The 17,907-nt window shown below is 48.5% G+C and overlaps 1 protein-coding gene and 1 long non-coding RNA gene across 6 annotated transcripts in view; one reads left to right on the forward strand and one right to left on the reverse strand.

Moving 5' to 3' along the window:
* Positions 1–1,770: 1,770 nt before the first annotated feature.
* LOC125326887 lies at positions 1,771–16,697 on the reverse strand. Its single transcript, XR_007204057.1, has 3 exons — positions 16,563–16,697; positions 8,791–8,867; positions 1,771–2,498 (listed from the first exon to the last, which is right to left on the reverse strand). It is a non-coding gene; the product is annotated as an uncharacterized LOC125326887 (long non-coding RNA).
* The window catches only part of SYNE2 (spectrin repeat containing nuclear envelope protein 2), a 175,831-nt gene continuing 174,201 nt past the window's right edge, over positions 16,278–17,907 (forward strand). For 3 of the 5 annotated variants that reach the window (XM_048305476.1, XM_048305478.1, XM_048305477.1), the window contains exon 1: positions 16,292–16,384. The gene's annotated coding sequence lies outside the window, so the exon portion shown is untranslated. Of the gene's footprint in view, positions 16,385–17,907 lie in introns of all 5 variants that reach the window. The other 2 variants (XM_048305481.1, XM_048305480.1) reach the window with 2 other exon arrangements.

The following is a 17,907-nucleotide window of genomic DNA, read 5'->3' on the forward strand; positions in this document are numbered from 1 at the left end:
AATTACATAAATGCATCTGCAAAAACATGCCAGGCCTGAGGTTTACTGCCTGTAGTAAATGCATGAATGTGCCGATCTGTGCATCAAATAAATCACGGCATTTATGAATGTGAACTGACAGAACTGCATCTGCTGAGCTAGAAGAGGAGTAAAGACACATAGGAAAATATCTGCAAGCACCAGTATTGCCCCAGTGGACATGGAGCTTGGTAGCCAGGGCAGTCAGGATGTGAGAGTAGGGAGCAAGGACAACAAACCCAACAACTGCCATGTGAGATCTGCTCCAAGCCATGGGGTGTTGGTCGGAAGACACCAATTTCTTCTTTTTGCACCACTTGACCACAATAAGCCTTTTAGGCACCCTTGAGGCAGGTGCAGTGTGGGCAAAGAGAAACCTAAACCAGGGGGATAGAAATCTGTGGCAAAAAGTAAAAGGGATCTGGGAAGGAAATTTTGGAAATGTGCCCCATGCGTAGGGTTGTGAGGAGCAGCATTCCCAGACTATGTGCACAAACATTACACATAGCTTGGAGTTAATCAGTCAGCTTTCCAGATGAAGGTAAAGAGAAACCTGTGTGTGAGAAGGCACACATAGTCCTCCCAGGACTCTCATATTGGCCTCTCCATGCTCATTGAAGCTAACAGGAGGCTAATTTGGGTGATTGAGTGTGGGGGTTGTGCCAGAATGCCTGACAGCGCTGGAATTTATAGGTGGACTCGAGGCTGCCATGTATGCACTGCTTTTCTCTGGTTAAGTCCTTTCTATTTGGTAAAGATTTCCAGAGGTGCAGCAGATGAAATCTCAATGGACTGTCTCCATGAGCACTTCCCACAGGTCAGGACATCCTGCTCAGCTGTAGAACCTGCACGCTGTGTTGCACACAGGTGCAGCAGGTCCTCTGCTCCCCAGAAAGCCTCAGCCACTGGGGGCATGTTCAGTCCAGCTGCTGGATGCCCTTCCCCATACTGTGGGATTCACAAGTAAGTCTCGTCCACATGGGCACCACAGTCACGCAGGACATCTCACCCAATGCTGATAGCCTTAAGTAGGACTGTTTCCAGGTGGAGCAGACTCACCTGTCCCCGATTTCCAAGGTTTAATAAAGACTTTTGAAAGACTTTGGGAAGTCTCTGTGGTTTGTACTTCATTCACTTTGGTGCTGGTAAAGAGAAACATGGAAATCTCACAAGCAATGCTCTCTGATGAAATTTCTGCAGTAACTTTTCCTGGTATGCCCAGATTCCTGAATCTCCCCTAGTGCAGATCCTTTGTTTAAATGCATTTTCTGCCTCTATCACCAAAAAATGCAATCAGTAAAAATCTAACAGCCTACATTACACAATTCAAGGTGCAGGAGAAATGACCCCAAACTTCTTATACCAAACTGTTACAATCCCACTGTCTGGTTTTCCGGGGAAGTTTCTTTACTGCTCTTCCACAGTCCAAGTGTTCTGCCTTTATTTAATGAATCAGTTAGTTTCAATTTTGTTTTTGAAGTGTAAGTTCTGCATATCTTCAAATTTCACTTTTGCATTGATGCCTTAGATCTTGACCTTTGTGTTTTTTAACTGCTTAGAGTGTGACTCTGAAGTTTCTTGTAGCCTGTTAATTTCTGCTCTCTCATGCTAGGCAGACATAACAAAGCCTCTCTGGCCCTGCTTTCCAAGGACACCCAGACTGTCCTAGGCCAAAAGTATAAACCAAAGAGCCGCTGGGGGGGGGGGCAGGCTGAGGGGAAACTGAAGCTTTAATTGGAGAATGAACCCTGATATGCAAATGAACCAAACCTATAAAAGAGTGAAGAACTCGTGACCTGGGGTCCATCTTGGGGTCCCTTTTGGCAATAGCCTGTGGCTCCCAGGGTGTACCTTTGAAGGCCTTTCAAATAAATACCTATTTTATTCTTTTACTCCTGTCCAGCCTCCGTGTCTAGGAGGCCTCTTAAGGCATCAGCATCACATCCCTCATGTTTTGTGGGGAGTTTTACAAGGTCACACACGAGCCTGTTCAAATCAATTGTATCACCAGTGGCAGAGTGGTGAGATGTGACATGAGCTGGCACACATAAGGTGATAGCAGCTTTGTTAGCTCCGTACTCACATCAGCCAGAGCACAGTGTTGTTGTCCACAAGCCCTCAGGTTGGTGCTGGTGTGTCTTGTCTGGGTGTTTCAAAAGACAAGGTAAATACATAAGCTGTATGGTGGGACTGTAATACTGGTACTGTTTGGCCAAAGAGGCACTACTGGGAATTGGTTTTCAGTCTCCAGATCTGGCACTGGAGACTGGAAGAGAATCCTCCCAGGCAGCCAAATGCAGACGTGATTGCCTGTTCAACACACATCACTGTTTCCATGTAGTCCACTTTACTGAGCAAACACAGCTCGGTGCTGGCAGCGATTACTGTTTGTTCTCTACAGCTGCAGCTTTGCTTTGTCCGTGAGTAGCTTTGCCGAGTTTCAATTTAGGGTCCCAATAAAGCTTTAACAAAGCTCCAAACTGCAAAGACAAACAAAAGAGAGGAAAAAAAAGTAATTAAATGTAATGAGTAAAATACTGTTGTATGACCACGATAACTTGGGATACTGGGAACTGCTCGAGAACACACTTTGCTTTAACAGAAGCTACCACAATAGAAATCTCTTCAGAAAAGCACTCCTGCTTTCCAGCGTTTCCACAGGCATCTGTGGTGTGTGGATGAGGGATTCAGCATTCCTCTGCATCCAAGTCCTGCAATTCTGGCCAAGTCAGGCAGGAAACCTTGAAGGGTCTCTGCAAGCTTTCTTCAACAGCCGAAAGGGATACTGTGTGACACAAGACCCTGTATTTGGGGAGCAGCTCTATTGCCTATTTAATACACTCCCAAAGCAGAAAACATGAGTCACCTATTTACCTTGAGATTTAGGCTGGGCACTACAGCAATCCTGAACAATAGAGAATTCTCTATTAGTGTTAGGTTTTAATGAACAAGCCTAAACTGAGGAATGCTTTAGCTCTCTGTGTAACCAACTGCATTGTTTAAGGTCCTGCTAACATTTTTCTTTTACCAAGAACAGGTCATGTTTTGTAAATTTTCTTTGCAGCCATAAGAATCCCTTCTTTTTAAGGAATTTCTTCAAGTCAATGAAAATTAGACATTCTTTTCTACATATTGCCTGAGAATATGCCCTGTTTGATTACAGGTCTCATAATTCAAAACTGGAAAAGCAATGTTTTCACATGTTTCTCGCTCATGCTCAAAACTGAGGTTTGTGGGCCTGTGCAACCCTGCCAATATAGCCTTGCTGCCCCTTTCCTGGGGAAGGCCCTGGAAACTGCTTCTGTCTCCATGTTTCCTGTAGGAAAGTTAGCTCTTGGAGGAATTTAGGCTTTACAAAGTCTAAAGGCTTTGTCCTGACATGCAATAGCATTTTCCAAACAGAATACATATGGGTAGACCTCATCCACTTTGAGTTTAAAAAGAAAAATAAACCTTAAAAGCACAGTTCCCCTGGCTTTTCAGCCTCTCCTTGCTGGCTCTTGTGGTAGCAGGTTTTTCTGGTAGCCCATCATGGTCTCTCCCACCTTAATCTCACAGCTGTTTCTAAGCCGTTGGAGGCTTATCATTCCCTTTGATATCTTTGTTCTTATCAATCAGGGCTATGAAACTGGCTATCGCCTTTTCAGGTTTCTAGGGAAACATCTCCTCCTTTAACATCTAATCCAACTGGTTGGCAAATTGTCCTTTAGAAGCAGAGGGAGAGGCACGGACTACAGATATAAAAACTCTGATTTCTCTTGTTTTCACAGTTATGGTCAGATATGATTGTAGAGCAGCAACGTCCAGCACATGCCCCTGCTCAGCGTTTATGTAAGCAAGCAGCATTAATCTCTGTACTACAAAATAGGTTGTAGTACAAAGCAGAGTTAAGATCGACAGCAAGATCCCTTCCTTCTGCTGCTTTAACCCTTCAGTTTTAAGGCTGGAATGAGAAGGTTTGACGCCGTGATGCTTAAAACAGAGTGAAAAACAACGGGGCTGGTCTCAGTGCCGGGTATCAGCTCTGCCCCAGAAACTCGGGGCCACACAAGTCATTGGTATTGACTGTTCATTACTGGTGCCTTTCCAACCGTGGAGGTGATTGCAAAAAACCCTCCCAAAACCTCTTTGCCGGCTCCCGAGTACCGCGGACTCCCCGCTAGATGTCAGCGTCCCTCCTGCAAATCACCGGGGGGTGATTAAAAGCCTCTAATGAGGCTCCCTCATGTAGCCAGGCTGCTGGAGACCTCCCTGCCAGCCGGCACCTGGACCACACGCTTTCTGGGGGAAGATTTGCACCGAAACGCTTTTGGCTTCCTTAGAAGGATCTGTCGCGCCGATGGGAGCCCAGCCCAGCGCCTGGCACTGCCCTCCGAACAGCCGCTATGGTCACTGGAGTTAATTGTATTTATTCTGCCGGAAATGGGGCTATTTGTAATTAAATATGACCCGCAGGTGCTCTGCCAGGTCGGAGGGTCCAGCAGCCAGCGCTGGCTCCAGGCAGAGTTCTGGATCCCACAAGAGCCTGGTCTGCTGGGGCAGAAAGAGTATTTGTTATTTCCACTTTATTCGGTTACCTGGCTAGGGACAGCTCAAGAAACTCACCGACTACTGAAAAAAGCAGAAAAGCTTGTTTTCTTCCTCTTGCCTGAGAAAGGAAGATGGCTGAGGATGAGAGTTAGCACTTCTTGAAATCCAGAAAAAAAATTCCAAATCAAATTACAGGAAAAGCTCCTTTATTTAATGAATCAGTTAGCTTTATTTTTTAAAAAAAGTGTAAGTTATGTGTCATTTCCTGTATGTATTCAGGACAGTTACTTTGTAGAGTAAAATCAAATTTTAAAGCACTTATATACTCATTTTTAATTGCAACCCAACCCGACCTAAGAGAAAAATAATCACATTAAAAGGGAATTATTCACCATTTCTAATAGTTTTATTAAAATATAATTAGGAATCTGAATAAATGCATGTAAGATACAGAATCACTTGAATAAGTAAAAGCCACAGGTGCCCTCCTGGTTAGTTAAATCTAATTAATTCCAACAGTCTCTAAACTTACTCTTTTAAAAATTGAAGTGACTGTGGAGAACGATTGCAAAAAGAAATTTAAAGTAGCAGATTTTTTAAATTAAGATTTCCTGATTGTTGAACTTTGTCATTGTTAAAATCCATCACTTCAATCCCTCCCTGAAATGTACAGTTAATCACTTCCTCTAAATACAAAGCACAGGAGCTGATTACCCTTCAGCAGCTACATCTCTGGATTCAGCTTTTTCATTACATTGTAATTACAATGGATCTTTCAAGTTGCGATGAAAATAAAGGCTTAGTGGAAGCGAAAATGAAAGTTTAATGGCACAAACTAAACATCAGCTATGAGCAACTTCAGCTCTGGCCTCTTACCCCGATCCCATTTCATTTTTGGACTTGTCTGAAGTGAATAAAGAGCACGGAGCCAAATTACGCAGTGAACTTTGTTATTGAAACAGCATGGAGTAATACTTTGAACTTGAGAGAAATTTACATTTTGGTTTAGTCCATGGTGGTAGGGGAATAACAGCATTTTTGTGTCACACAGGGCTTTCTTGGGGGCCCATCAGGCACTTGGAGAAGAGTTGTTTCATTGCTCCAGCAAGCACACGCTCTCCCGCACCCAGCTTACCTTCCCCTGCACTGGAAAGAGCTGAGTTTTGTCCTAAACTTTGTGTTCTTTTATAGAAATGCTGTCTGCTTGTGCACATCTGCCTGCAGCTTGGTTTATATCGCCTGGAGAGACCTTGACCTGGCTTTTTGTTGCGGGTTGGTGAAACATCTGGAGCCCTGTGCTGCATCTTGCTGCATAAGGCTGTACTGGGACAGTTCACTGCACACCTGCTTGGGAGCAGCAGTTCCTGCCTCCCGCTGGCCCCGCAGCTCCTGCTGCAAGGTCACACTGGAGGGGTGGCTTTGGGGCACAGCTCTGTGCATCAAACACCAGCACATCCAGTTCCCCCGATCCCTCGCTTCGGTGCTCCCGGCACGGTGTGCCAGGGCACTCAACCAGCCCAGCTTGAAGCTCTTTTTACTTCTTGCAATGAGCTGGTGGTTGGTTCAGGTCCCTGAAGGACAATGTGGCTGCATGGTCAGTGGGTGCCAGTGCCAGCACGGCAGTCCTGCCCAGCCACAGTGGGATGGGGAGGGGACCAGGGACAGAGCACATGCCTCAGGGGCTGGGGCAGCTGAATGGGCTCAGCCACATCACAAAATCACACGCTTAAGATCACTGCCTTTGCATTGTATCTCGTGGTGACAAGTCCATGGGATTCATTTGTTCAGTAAGCTGATCCGACTGATCAGAAGCATCCCAGAAAGTGCCTCCATGGAGGAGTAGAATGGAATAGAATCCCTCATTTGGGAGGGACCTACACTGAACATCTCATCCAACTGGCCAACCAAAAGTTACAGCATGTTATTAAGGGCATTGTCTGAAGGCCTCTTAGACATTGACAGGCTGGGGGCATCAACAGCCTCTCTAGGAAGCCTGTTCCAGTGTTTGACCACACTCACTGTAAAGAAAGGCTTCCTAGCAGCTTTCTGTTGGATCTGCTGGATGACCTGACTCACTCTGGTGACCTCTCATCACTAAACCCAGGGCAGGATGGAAGGAGAGGGCACAGCTGAGGCAGCTCAGGATGGGATCACCCTACTGTGATTGCCCCACTTAGATCAGTTCAAACAAAATGCTGGCTCATGCTCACCCACCTGGGCAGAGCTGCCAGAAGCTGCAGCCTGTGCCCTGCCTGCTCTCCCTGATCTATCAGCTGTGGCTGCCCATGCTGGCTCCAGACAGCCCACTGATAACCAATGACACACCTTTTTCCAGACTGCTCTGCTCAGCTCATTTAAGATGGGATTTATGATTCCCACAGGTGACAGTCTGATGCAGAGGAGATGTGAAGGACACCTGGTTAAAGTTGGTGGGGAAAAGACAGAAATGCCTTTTGCAGAAGCAGCCTGGTCCTGCATCAGCCACCCTCCACCTAAGCCTTGGCCCTGCCAGGACTTCATTGCTCTTCACACCTACATTCCTCCCCTCTTCACCTTTGTCCTCATCTGCATGAGCATCAGCTCTGCCAGGGACTCCTCAGCTCCAGTCTCCTTCCAGATGCTCACCCAGACCATTTCGTTCCTTGCCCACCAAACCCTGAGGAGGCTCAAGCATCAGTTTGACCAACTTAGGCTTGAACAGGTCCAACCTCTGCCTGCTTCCACCAGGAATGAGGTCCTGCACAATGACTCCATTACCTCTGACACCTCCAGGGCCATGCAAAGACTCTTCTTACCCTTTTTCTCCCTTAGCCACAGCAGAGTCCTGGATTTTAGGCAGTGCAAACCCCGAAAACAACAACTCCTGGAAGAACTGCCATCATCACAAAACTTCTGCTATACCTTGGTGTTCTTCTTTGACCTTGCTTTTTCCAATGCAAGCAGTACATGATACATGGTACTGTATTACACTAGCCTATGTATCAGTCCATATTCTCTAGAAATTAAATTTTGGAAAGAGCTTTTAGTTTATTTCTGCAGAATAAAGGCCAGAGATTCACTATATGGCAGCAGGGAGATGTCCAGCAGCTTCCTCTGGTGCTCAAAGCTGGAAGGGGCAGCTCAGCTCCCTGCTGCACTCACAGACTCTGTCTCTAGTGTGTATCTCAGCGAGATCTGGGACTTGCATAGAACAAACCCATATCAGGAGCAATTTACGAGTGATAATGAAAGGAGAAGCCCTGATTGGCAGAGGGAACAAGGGGCTATTTCTGCCCTATGAGGCTGAGGAAGCCCAAATCCAGCTGTAGAAGGTGTGACCAGATGTCTCTAAACTGGGCTTGTCTCCAGCCCTAGTGGTGGATGAGCTCACCCTGACATGGGATGCAACATCCCCAGGGTGGGGATGAAGAGTTGCAAGGCTGTGGAGAGGTGTGGGGAGAACAGGGGGTCATGGGGTCCCACCTGTAGGGCCCTGCAGAGTCTGAAATGACAGCAATGCTGCACCAATCCTGGTGATTTAGCCCCAGCTTTGTGCTGGTATGGGCTCTTCCTGCTGTCATTTCCTTCCCTTTCTTTGAGATGGGAGGGTGACTGCTGATATTTGGGCTACACACAAAATAACATGAGGGTTTTTTTCCCCTGCAAATTGCAAGCAAGGTGTTGCTCTGTGGTCAGAGGATGAACAAGCAAAGCTGTGACTGGGACCAACACTTGGCTGGTGGCTGCCTGCACGGAATGGGATTGTTGGAACACGTGCTCCGGTGGAGCAGAAGGTCCCCCAGCGCCTGACACCGGGGCCTTGGTGGCCAAAAATAGCTGGGCCTGTCACAGGGAGGACGATACCCCTGGGAGGCTGAGGCCACAATTCAAGGGACAGTGTGTCACACAGTCAGAAACTCAAGTGTCTCATTTAGCATGCATTTCCCTTGGTTTCAGGAAAGCCGTCTGTAAATAAATATCCAGTAGTTTGCTTAGGAGAAGATGAGTTGGCTAAAAACCTGCCGTGTTGCTGCATGAGCATTTGGGAGCTCAGGGTCCTCACAGTGGAATAAGGGAGAGGATGTGTCCACTAACACTGCTTTTAAAATAGACCAGTGTGTAAATGACAGAGCAATTTACGGACTCCAGGCAATGCAGGACAGCGAACGTCTCTCAAAATACAGGATCTGTCCCCACACGAATTATAACAGATGACAGTTTACTAAATATATCTGCAATGCCAAAACAAACAGCACTACATACCAAAGCAAGAGGTCACTGCAGTCTGTCTTCACACGTCACTTTTCTTGCTGATCTGCAGGAGACTTTGACCAGGAGGACTGAAAGATGAAGCAGAGAGGCTGAGTGTGTGTATGTGAGGGTCTGCCAGGGACATGGATTCTCATTTTGGCAAATGCCATCAGCTGTGCCTTCAAGGGCCGATGTAGTATCTCATTGTATTCCCTACCTGATACCTAATTGTGACCAAAATAGTCACAATCACCCACAAAATCTTACACAACAGCAACTTGACACAGATAAGGACCGAATGAATGAGACTTTCCAGCTAGAGATAAATTGGATAAATGTTGAAAATAATGAAAAATTAATTGTTTCTCCTGCCCCGAAGTACATTTTGAATATCGTCTGCCCTTCAGGCTTGTGCATAAATACGCATAATTCTGCATCTTTAATTGAAATATGTATGCAGCTCGGCTGTTTTTCTGCTGACAGCTCAATGGAGTTACTCTGTTAGTGATCATTACAATTATTTAGTGATACTGAGATCTTGCTAAGAGGTCTGAGCCATCCTCTGAGACTGTAGAAACCTGGAACCAAAATATGTGCCCAGCCCAAGAGCTGAAATTCAATAACAAATTTTATAGTAAAAAAACCCTTTTGTATGAAAGTATCAGCCTAAGGGAGTGAGGAACCCACATCAAACTGAATTTTTTTAGAAGCCATAAAAGTTCTAATAGTTCCCGCAGTCCTCCTTGTAATTCTCAGCCAACTGAGTCATCAGTGAAGAAATAATTGTTTTAGTGGGATTCCTACATAGCCCCCTACACAGGTCTCCTCCCAAGTGGGAGCAGTACATGGAGCAGGGCAGTGTTTAGGCACTCTCACATTTGCCTGAGCTTTAATCCCCTTGCAGACAAAATCCTGAACTTAAATGCATGGAAAATTGCTGTTGATAATCTTATTTCAAGGAAAAAAATTATGTACTTCAACCAGTATCTGGCAAGGTACAGGCTTTTAGCTTCTGACTTAGAAAAACCCTTGTCTGCATATGCACTTCACTGGCTGGTAAAGTTTCTGGAATTACATTTTTTCCTTTAAAATTCTGAAGACACAATAGCAGCCTGAATTCCCTTTTCTGTGTTATGTATCAGTGCACAGTGGCAGCAGGGCAGGAGACATTTCATAGGCCATAAAACCAGAATGGGCTTAATCCTCTTCTCAGAGTAGATTTACATTTGTGTGACTGTTAGTAAAGTTGGCAGTAAAGATGTTGACAGAGCTGAGGGCTGGCTGGGGCCCAAGGGCACTGATTTTAAAGGTGGCAACTGGGATTACTAAACCCTGCTTCCAAAGAAGCCTTAGCCCCACTTCCTACCCTTGAGAGCTTTTTTGTTCTCCACTGAATCATGGCTGAAAATGGGCTGTAGCCACCCAAGACATGTCAGTGTTGCAGGGGCAGCAGAGGCAAAGCAAACTGCTGCTGCCTGAGAGCTGCCCAAGGGAGCTTTGCCCTGACCATGGAGGGGTGAGAAGGGTGCCTGGCCCAGCATTTCCATGTTCTGATGTGGTTTGTGCAGTCCTCAGCCCAGATGTCTCCTAGAACTATCAATACCTGCAACTATAGAGCAAGTTTTTTTTTCTCTTTGTTTCCTTTCCATTCTTGGAGATGGCAAGGAAAGGAAAGGCTGTCAAGGGATTAAAACACTGCTCAAAGTGAAACTACTGCAGGTCTTGTCTGAGCCTCAGTGAAAGTGCTTCAGGGGTGAGAGGAGGCCAGGAAGAGGAAAATGCCTAAGCCCTTGGTTGCCTTCTGCTGCTCAGTTTTGTTTTATAAGCACCTGAGCTTGCAGCTGCCATTGGAGCTATTTTACAAAGAAGCTGCTTGTCCAGCTGCTGTTATTTCCTCATCCATCCTGCGGGTTTCCGAATCCAGACCTGGCATTTCACCACTACACTGTGTTTCTCAAGCTTCTGCTGTGGCCAGCTGAGTAGTGTTTCTTGGCAGGTTTCTCTCAAACAACTTCTGAGAAATAGAGCCAAAACTGAGATGCCAAACTGCTGGTGAGATACAGAGTGCGTGAGAGGCAGCAGCCAGCCTTGGAGCATGAGGGCAAAGCTGACAAGACTGGTGTGGTCTTGATTGCAGGCTCGTTACAGTGCTCTTACAAACACAAGGGCTGCAGCTGCGACAATCCAAGGATAGAAGAGGTATTATTTTTTGTTAGACTGATTAATGTAAGTGAAAGAAGTGTATAAATGTTTGGGTTTAAGATTAAGGGGATTCTGAATCCAAAACCTTGCCTGAATTTACTGATAAGGTCGGGTCAAGGTCTTATGGGCTCCTAAAGGTCTGTAAAACCTTGACTCGATCTTATCAGATGTCCAATAGGCCCCTAAAACACAGTCTGCTAAGCCCACTAAGCCAATCAGGAATGCAAGGTTTCAGCAAAGGTTTCACAAAGGCCCTTCAGTACCTGAAGCAGGACTTGGGTCAGAGGTAAATACCTCAGTAAATACCTGTGATCCAAAAGAACCCACTAAGGTGGAATTGAGGGTTGGGAAGGATCACCTTTGAATTTCAATTTTTCAGGGTGAAACCTTAAGTTACATCTCTGTATAACAAACCCTCCTCACTTGTAACTGAGAAGCTGGTGCACTTTGGGAGGTGGGAAAACAGAGTGGCAATCTTTATTCATGCACAATGCTTGCGTTACAAATGGAGCACAATGAGCCCTGCTCAGTTCAGATGCCAGGTGCTTGTCCTCAGGAAACTAACCTGGGATGTGCCTCTCTATGAGCAGAATCCAGTGCCTTGGCTCTGAAAAATTTGGGAGTTCACACCAGCACTGTTTACTTTAAGACAGTAAACACCTCCATAATGCAATCCCGTATCGAAAGATGAAAGTGCATGGTTCTGGCTCCTGGATGTTGGTGTAAGTTTCAGGTACTAATATCTAAGTGTAGAAGTCTTCAGTTTACCCTGTTTTTAGCCACAGGGACCACAATCCACAGGCAAAATCAAAGGAAAAAGGAAACTGAAGAAAAGGTGAGGATATCTGCTTTGAGAACTGTAGATTTGCTAATTATGGACCTATTCCAGGAGATTTCCTACAGATTTACTGCAACTTCAGTGTTATTAACCTATTTATCTCTTTTGGAACTGTGCTTCTCCATCCTAAAATTAGCTTGTGACCTAACAGAGCATTTAGGCATGGGCACCTTTAACCATCAAAGTGTTTCCACTGACTTCAGCAGAAACAGCTGGGTGTTGGAGGCAGCGTCGGTGCCCCGGTGATCTGCTGGAGCCGTCTTACATGCCAGGGACAGTGTCATACACAGAGCTGAGATTAAATGGGAGGGGAACAGGGAGCATTTCTAACATGATTACTGTCAGATTTCCTTTTATGTTTTCCGGAGGAAAATAGTATGCAAATGCTGCACGTGTCTGCATGGATTCAACCTTCCTTTCCTCTTTTTTGATCTTTCTAATTCTGACAAACAAGCTGCCCATGATTGCTGAAGGGAAACTCTCCCCAAGGTGTCGGGCCACGGGCATTTTTGAGGGGCACAGTGGAACCCCTGTTCCCCTGCTTGTGGCTACACTTTCCCTCTCCAGCACTCTTCCTCCAGTTGCACCTCAGTGGAGACAAGGTGAATTGTGTCTGGGAACTGAGCCAGGGTAAAAATAACTGAGGAGGGGAGGGTGCTGCTTTTTTAAAGCAGTTTCCTGGTCTGTTTGACAACAAACAGCACAAAGAGCTGCACCAGCACAACAGAGGGAGTATAACCTGACTGGTTCATCAAAGTGCTGCCACCAAAAATGATGTCTGCAAAACTGCATCTGTATTTCCTTGGTGTTGCTACACCAGCAGGGTGGAAAGTCCTTGGAAAAGTCCAACAGTGAGTTTCTACTCTCATCCCTTCTTCCCCTTTCCCAATTCTTCTCTCTCCTGCAAGGGATGAGGTCAGTAGAGAGCAGCTGGGCAAGAGGCTGATGTTTCTGGCACAGTGCGGATCCCTTATTTTCTTGCGTAGCATCCTGTTCCCAACTCCAGTTTCTGCTGTGCATTCCTGTCCCTGTGCTGGATCCTGCTGCCCCCTCTGTCGTGCTGACATACCTCTTCGTGTGTCCACACCACAATCAAATCCTGGGAGCAATCCAGATCAAAACAAAGTATTCTTCTTCAGAGCTAACTTTCATCCGGTTCCCAGCTCCAGCACACACACCATGCCAGCACGGCACAGGGGGTTGCACACAGGGCAGAGGAGGGTCACCAAGCCAAAGGTTTGTCCTGGCAGACTGCAGAGCAAATATAACCTAGAGTATCCAAACAAAATTAGTTTACACAGCCGTCTCAATCATTCAGAGTTAACACTTTATCCAGATTGGGGCTGGGACTTGGGGACATTTGATCTCCCTCCAATGCTGGAATCTAGACACCCAAATTCTGCATTATAGAAGGAATGTCCCACCATGAAGCTCATGCTGTTCATCCCTGTGGGACCTATGGACCAATCTTCCAATTAAGATTGGAAAAGACTGCTGTGATCATTGAGTCCAACTGTTAACACAGCACCACAACATTCACCACTAAACCATGTCCCCAAGTGCCACATCCACACACCTTTTGAACACTTGCAGGGATGGAGATTTTACCACTTCCCTGGGCATCCTGTTCCAATGCCTCACAACCCTTTCAGTGAAGAAATTTTTCCTAATATCCAATGTAAACTTCCCCTGGTACAACTCAAGGCTGTTTCCTCTCATCCTGTCGCTTGTTACCTGGGAGCAGAGCCCAACTCCCACCTGGCTACATCCTCCTTTCATGTGGATGTAAAGAGTGAGAAGGTCTTCCCTAAACCTTCTTTTCTCCAGGCTAAACAGCCCCAGCTCCCTCAGCTGCTCCTCATCAGACCTGTGCTCCAGACCCTTCCCCAGCTCCCTTCCCTTCTCTGGACACGCTCCAGCCCCTCAATGCCTTTCTTGTCATGAGAGGCCCAAAACTGAACCCAGGATCTGAGGTGTGGCCTCACCAGTGCCCAGTACAGGGGGACGATCACTACCTGGATGCCTTGTACAAGAAACATTCAGCTCTGTGACTTTGCTGTTCTGGGTGGTGTGGGAAGCTGGTGAGGCAAGAATCACTGCTGAAACTGATCAGACCCTCTTTCAGGAGAGAATTTCATGGGAATTGTGAGGGCTTCTCACCCCCACTGCAGTTATCTTCATCGCTGCCTGATAGTGCTGCTCTGTAGGGCTTTTCCCCAGTGCTCTGTGCATCTATCCAGGCAGCTCATTTTGAACACCCATAGACAGCAGGCAAGAGCTCAGCTCACACAGCTTCCAGATCTTCATCTTCCACAAAAGCTGATCCACGTCAGCCACTTGCTATCCTTGCTGGCAGCACCCATATACCTGTCAAAGCAGGTACAGCGTGAGCACAGGGCCTTGGCAGTTCTTAGATGGAAGGCTGTGTGGTAAAAGAGATGAAAACTTATTTTCAGAGTCTCAGTCTAAGTAATCAACAGCCTGAAGATCTGGATACAAAGTAGGCATATATAACTTAATTCTACCTTTGTGTCTCGCACCTTTTTTAATGGAATTACTACTTAATTGCTTATACTAAGCCTGTCCAACAACATCACTTAGTGTTAGTAACAGTGTCATATCTTCAAGTGCTTTACAAGCAAGTTATGAAATACGTAATTTAAGTGAAAACAAGCACCTTGGGCTGGGACCTGTGCTGTGTTTGACACAGCCTGGCATGCCTGCAGTGCTGTGTATGCTGGGATGAGGAGCCCTGTGATTCATGTAAAGTCAGTGAGAAGAACATGGAGATATAATGTGGGATGTGTTCTCCGAGGTATAAAAGATCAAGGCTCCATGAGACTTCATCTGGTGAATTTCATAGCCTGTGCAAGAGCCTCAAGTGATCCACAGGGGACCTGAAATAACTCTTCAAGTAGCAGAGCTTGGTTTCGATATTGCATCTTCTTCTCTCCTTCCTCTAGCACAAGACTGAAAACTGGCAGTCAAAAGTCATAAATCAGTCAGAAATGTTTGTTTCACTTTGAGGATATGCATTACAGTAGCCATAACACAGGAATTAGGAAACCACAGCATAGCCCAAAGGCCTTTGCCTTCACCTGTGTCCATGAAGCACAAGACAGCTGTGTCACTATACAAACACTAATTAATCCTCAATAAAACAAATTTAAAAAGTACACAAAGAGCCATCACGGGTTGGTTTGTTGCCAAGATGGCAACAAAACATGAATTGGACCAGGTGTTTGCCAAGGCAGGGCAGTCAAGTCATATAGCCAGCTTTGATTGTTGCTTCTGCAAGTCACTGAGTTCTCAGGCTCCAGCTGAAATGACACTGAAAAAGGTGCAGGAGCCACTTTTGCCTGGAAAAGAAAAATTTCCTTACAGAAAATCAGGGCTCCAAATCTTGCAGGGTTTCTTTAGGCAGATCTGTGGGTGTAAAGAGAAGCTTGAGTAAGTTGGTACATTTGGCTTTGTAGCCTTCAAATACAGGACCTCACTGGCTTCTCTCTTTTAAGTTGGTTGATGTTTTACCAGCACAGACTGAGGAGAAGCCCAATGTATCCACACTGGCAGGAGGTGGCTTTTGGAAAGTTACATTTCCTTTGGATAGCTGGCTGACCCCTGGGTGTGTAAAGCAAAGCTCTATCCCTAGTTGTATCTTCTCACTTTGTGAAGTCTACAGTCAAAAGCTATGCAATTTCAAATAGGACAAATCTAAGGAATTCTTTCCTTTTCCTCCTCCAAAAATCCCCCTCTGAGTTATAAAAACCCCCAACTTATGTTCACATAACTGACCCGCATCTGCCTTCCAGAGTTCTGGCTGGGCATGGCCAGATGATGCTGTCCCTAAACTTGAGGAAAGTCTGAATCTGGAAGAGAGGAGAAGATGGGTCATGCCTGGGGTCTGTGCGTGAGGTGACGGGGGCTCAGCCTGGGGAGGGCTGTGGAGGCTGTGCAGAAACTGGAGAGGTCTCCAACGATCTTCTAAATTTGGTTTAGAGTTGCTGCAGATCTGTGACAACTCTGAAGTATTTCATTTTCTGTATCACCTGTGACCCCAAACCTTCCCAGAGCAGAAAACGGTTCCTACAACACACAGCTTTTCTCACTTCCAACACAAGTCCTTACTCTGAAGCACATGGACACAGAGCGCCTGGGGCCCTGCCCGGCTGTTCCCGAGGGGCGGGATGAACAGCGCCGTCCCGGTAAGCGCCGGGAGGGAAAACACCGGGAAACCCCGCACGCGAAAGCCAAGGCTGGTGAGGACGGGCGGGCGCGGGGAGCCGGAGCCATCCCCTCCTCTCGCCGGGCACCCCACGAACCGCGGCCGTGCCGGGGTGTCCCGCGGGCGGGGGCCGGCCCGGGGCCGCTCCCGGCGGGGGAGGCGGGGCCGGCCGGGCTGCGGGGGCCGCGGCCGCGCCGCCCTCCGGCCCGCGGGCAGGGAGCGCGCTCGCTCGCTGGCAGCGGCCGGGGCGGGGAGCGGTCCGTCCTTTCTCCTCCTTCTCCTCCCTCCCGCCCTCGCCACCGCCACTCGCGCCCGCCGCCGATGCCGGGACTACGCCCGCGGTGAGTCTGTCCCGCCGGGACCCGCCCGCGGGAAGTTGTGGCGCGGCGCGGCCCGGCTGCGCCTTTGTGCGGGAGCGGCGGCGCTGCCCGCCCGGTCCGGCCCCGGCCCCAGCCCCTGCCCCGGCCCGCCGGTGCCGCCGCCCCGCTCCGCTGCCCGCGCCCTCCGCCGCGCCGGTACCTGCCGCTCTTTGTTCCCCGCCGCCGCCGCCTTTGTTCCCTCAGTGCCGGCTGCACCTTCGGCACCGCCCGCGCCCCCCGCGGGACATCGCTGCGCGGGGGGGCGCGGATGGAGAGACCGCGCTCCTGGAGCGGGTCCCCCCCTCTCCCAGTGCTGCGAAGGCCGGGGAAAAGGGGAAAGCACCGCGGCGGGGCAGCGGCGGGAGTTCGCCGGGCTGCGCGGGGGGAGTGCGGCGGGCTCGGCCGGCGGCGGGAGCGGGCTTGGAGCGAGCTCGGAGCGGGCTCGGAACGAGCTCCCGCCCCCGCGGTCCTGCCCTGCCCTCCCCGCGCGGGGGCCGCGGTGCCGGAGGAGCTCCGGCCGGAGCCGGCTTGTCCCGGGGCCGGCTCGTCCCGGGGCGGGGGAGCGCGCAGGGGGTGCGGGCAGGTGACCGGCGCTTCCCCGGGGAGGCGTGGGTAGCGCTGGGAACGTCGGTGTCTCTCGGGTTGTGTGTTTGGGAACTGATGGTGCAAACTTACTCAGGCAAAGTTCTCGGAAAAGGGAGCGACTGCTTTTCTGGGAGGGCCGCAGGCGGCATCGGCATTCTCCCTCCGCTGCGTTTTATTGCCTGTGCCGCAGCGTTTTATTGCCTGTGCCGCTGCCCCGGGTGAAGCGCTGCCCGCTGAGGACTCGCGCGCTCTGTGCTTCCCGCTGCACATGGGCTCCTTTCTCTTTCCCGCCTCGCTGCTACCCTCCCTCCTGCCTTCCCTCCCTTCCTCCCATCTTTCCAGGGCTCCTGGCAGCCTCCTGCTTCCTCTCGGAGCAGTTGTTACGGATCTGTGTTATTCCAGCCCGTCTTCCTGTCTGTAACTTGGTACTGATTTAGTGTCGGGTGCTCTGTGTGTGTGCGTGGATTTAAGGGAAGGCTCCTTGTCCTCCTTTCACCTCCACAACTAAACCTGGGCTCAGTCCTATCCCTGTCACTCCAAAACTGAATTGATCTTCTTCTCTATTTCTCCTGGGAGCTGCTGGAGGCATCAGGAAGTAGAGCAGGTGCATCCTCCTCAAGTTACTCAGAATCTACAGAGAGAAAACTTTGAGCAAGTTTGTTTTTAGAGTTTCTCACAATCTTTGTCGTGGTTGTGGCTGTGTGCTCCTCATGCCTCTGCTTCCCTCTTTCCCTGTGTTCTGCCTGTCCTCCTTTTTCTTGTCGTTCCTATGTTTTCCTCCCTCTCAGCTTGCAGGGTGATCTCCTGTCACAGGACAGGCAGACAAAGCCGTAAGTGCCACGTGGAGGGTCCTGGCTCGTTGTTGTGGCTGCTGACCAAGTGAACAGAGCTGCAGCTTGGCAGGCACGTCTGTTTACCTC

This window comes from Corvus hawaiiensis, chromosome 6 (genome assembly GCF_020740725.1).
Source record: "Corvus hawaiiensis isolate bCorHaw1 chromosome 6, bCorHaw1.pri.cur, whole genome shotgun sequence".
Classification (NCBI taxonomy): domain Eukaryota; kingdom Metazoa; phylum Chordata; class Aves; order Passeriformes; family Corvidae; genus Corvus; species Corvus hawaiiensis.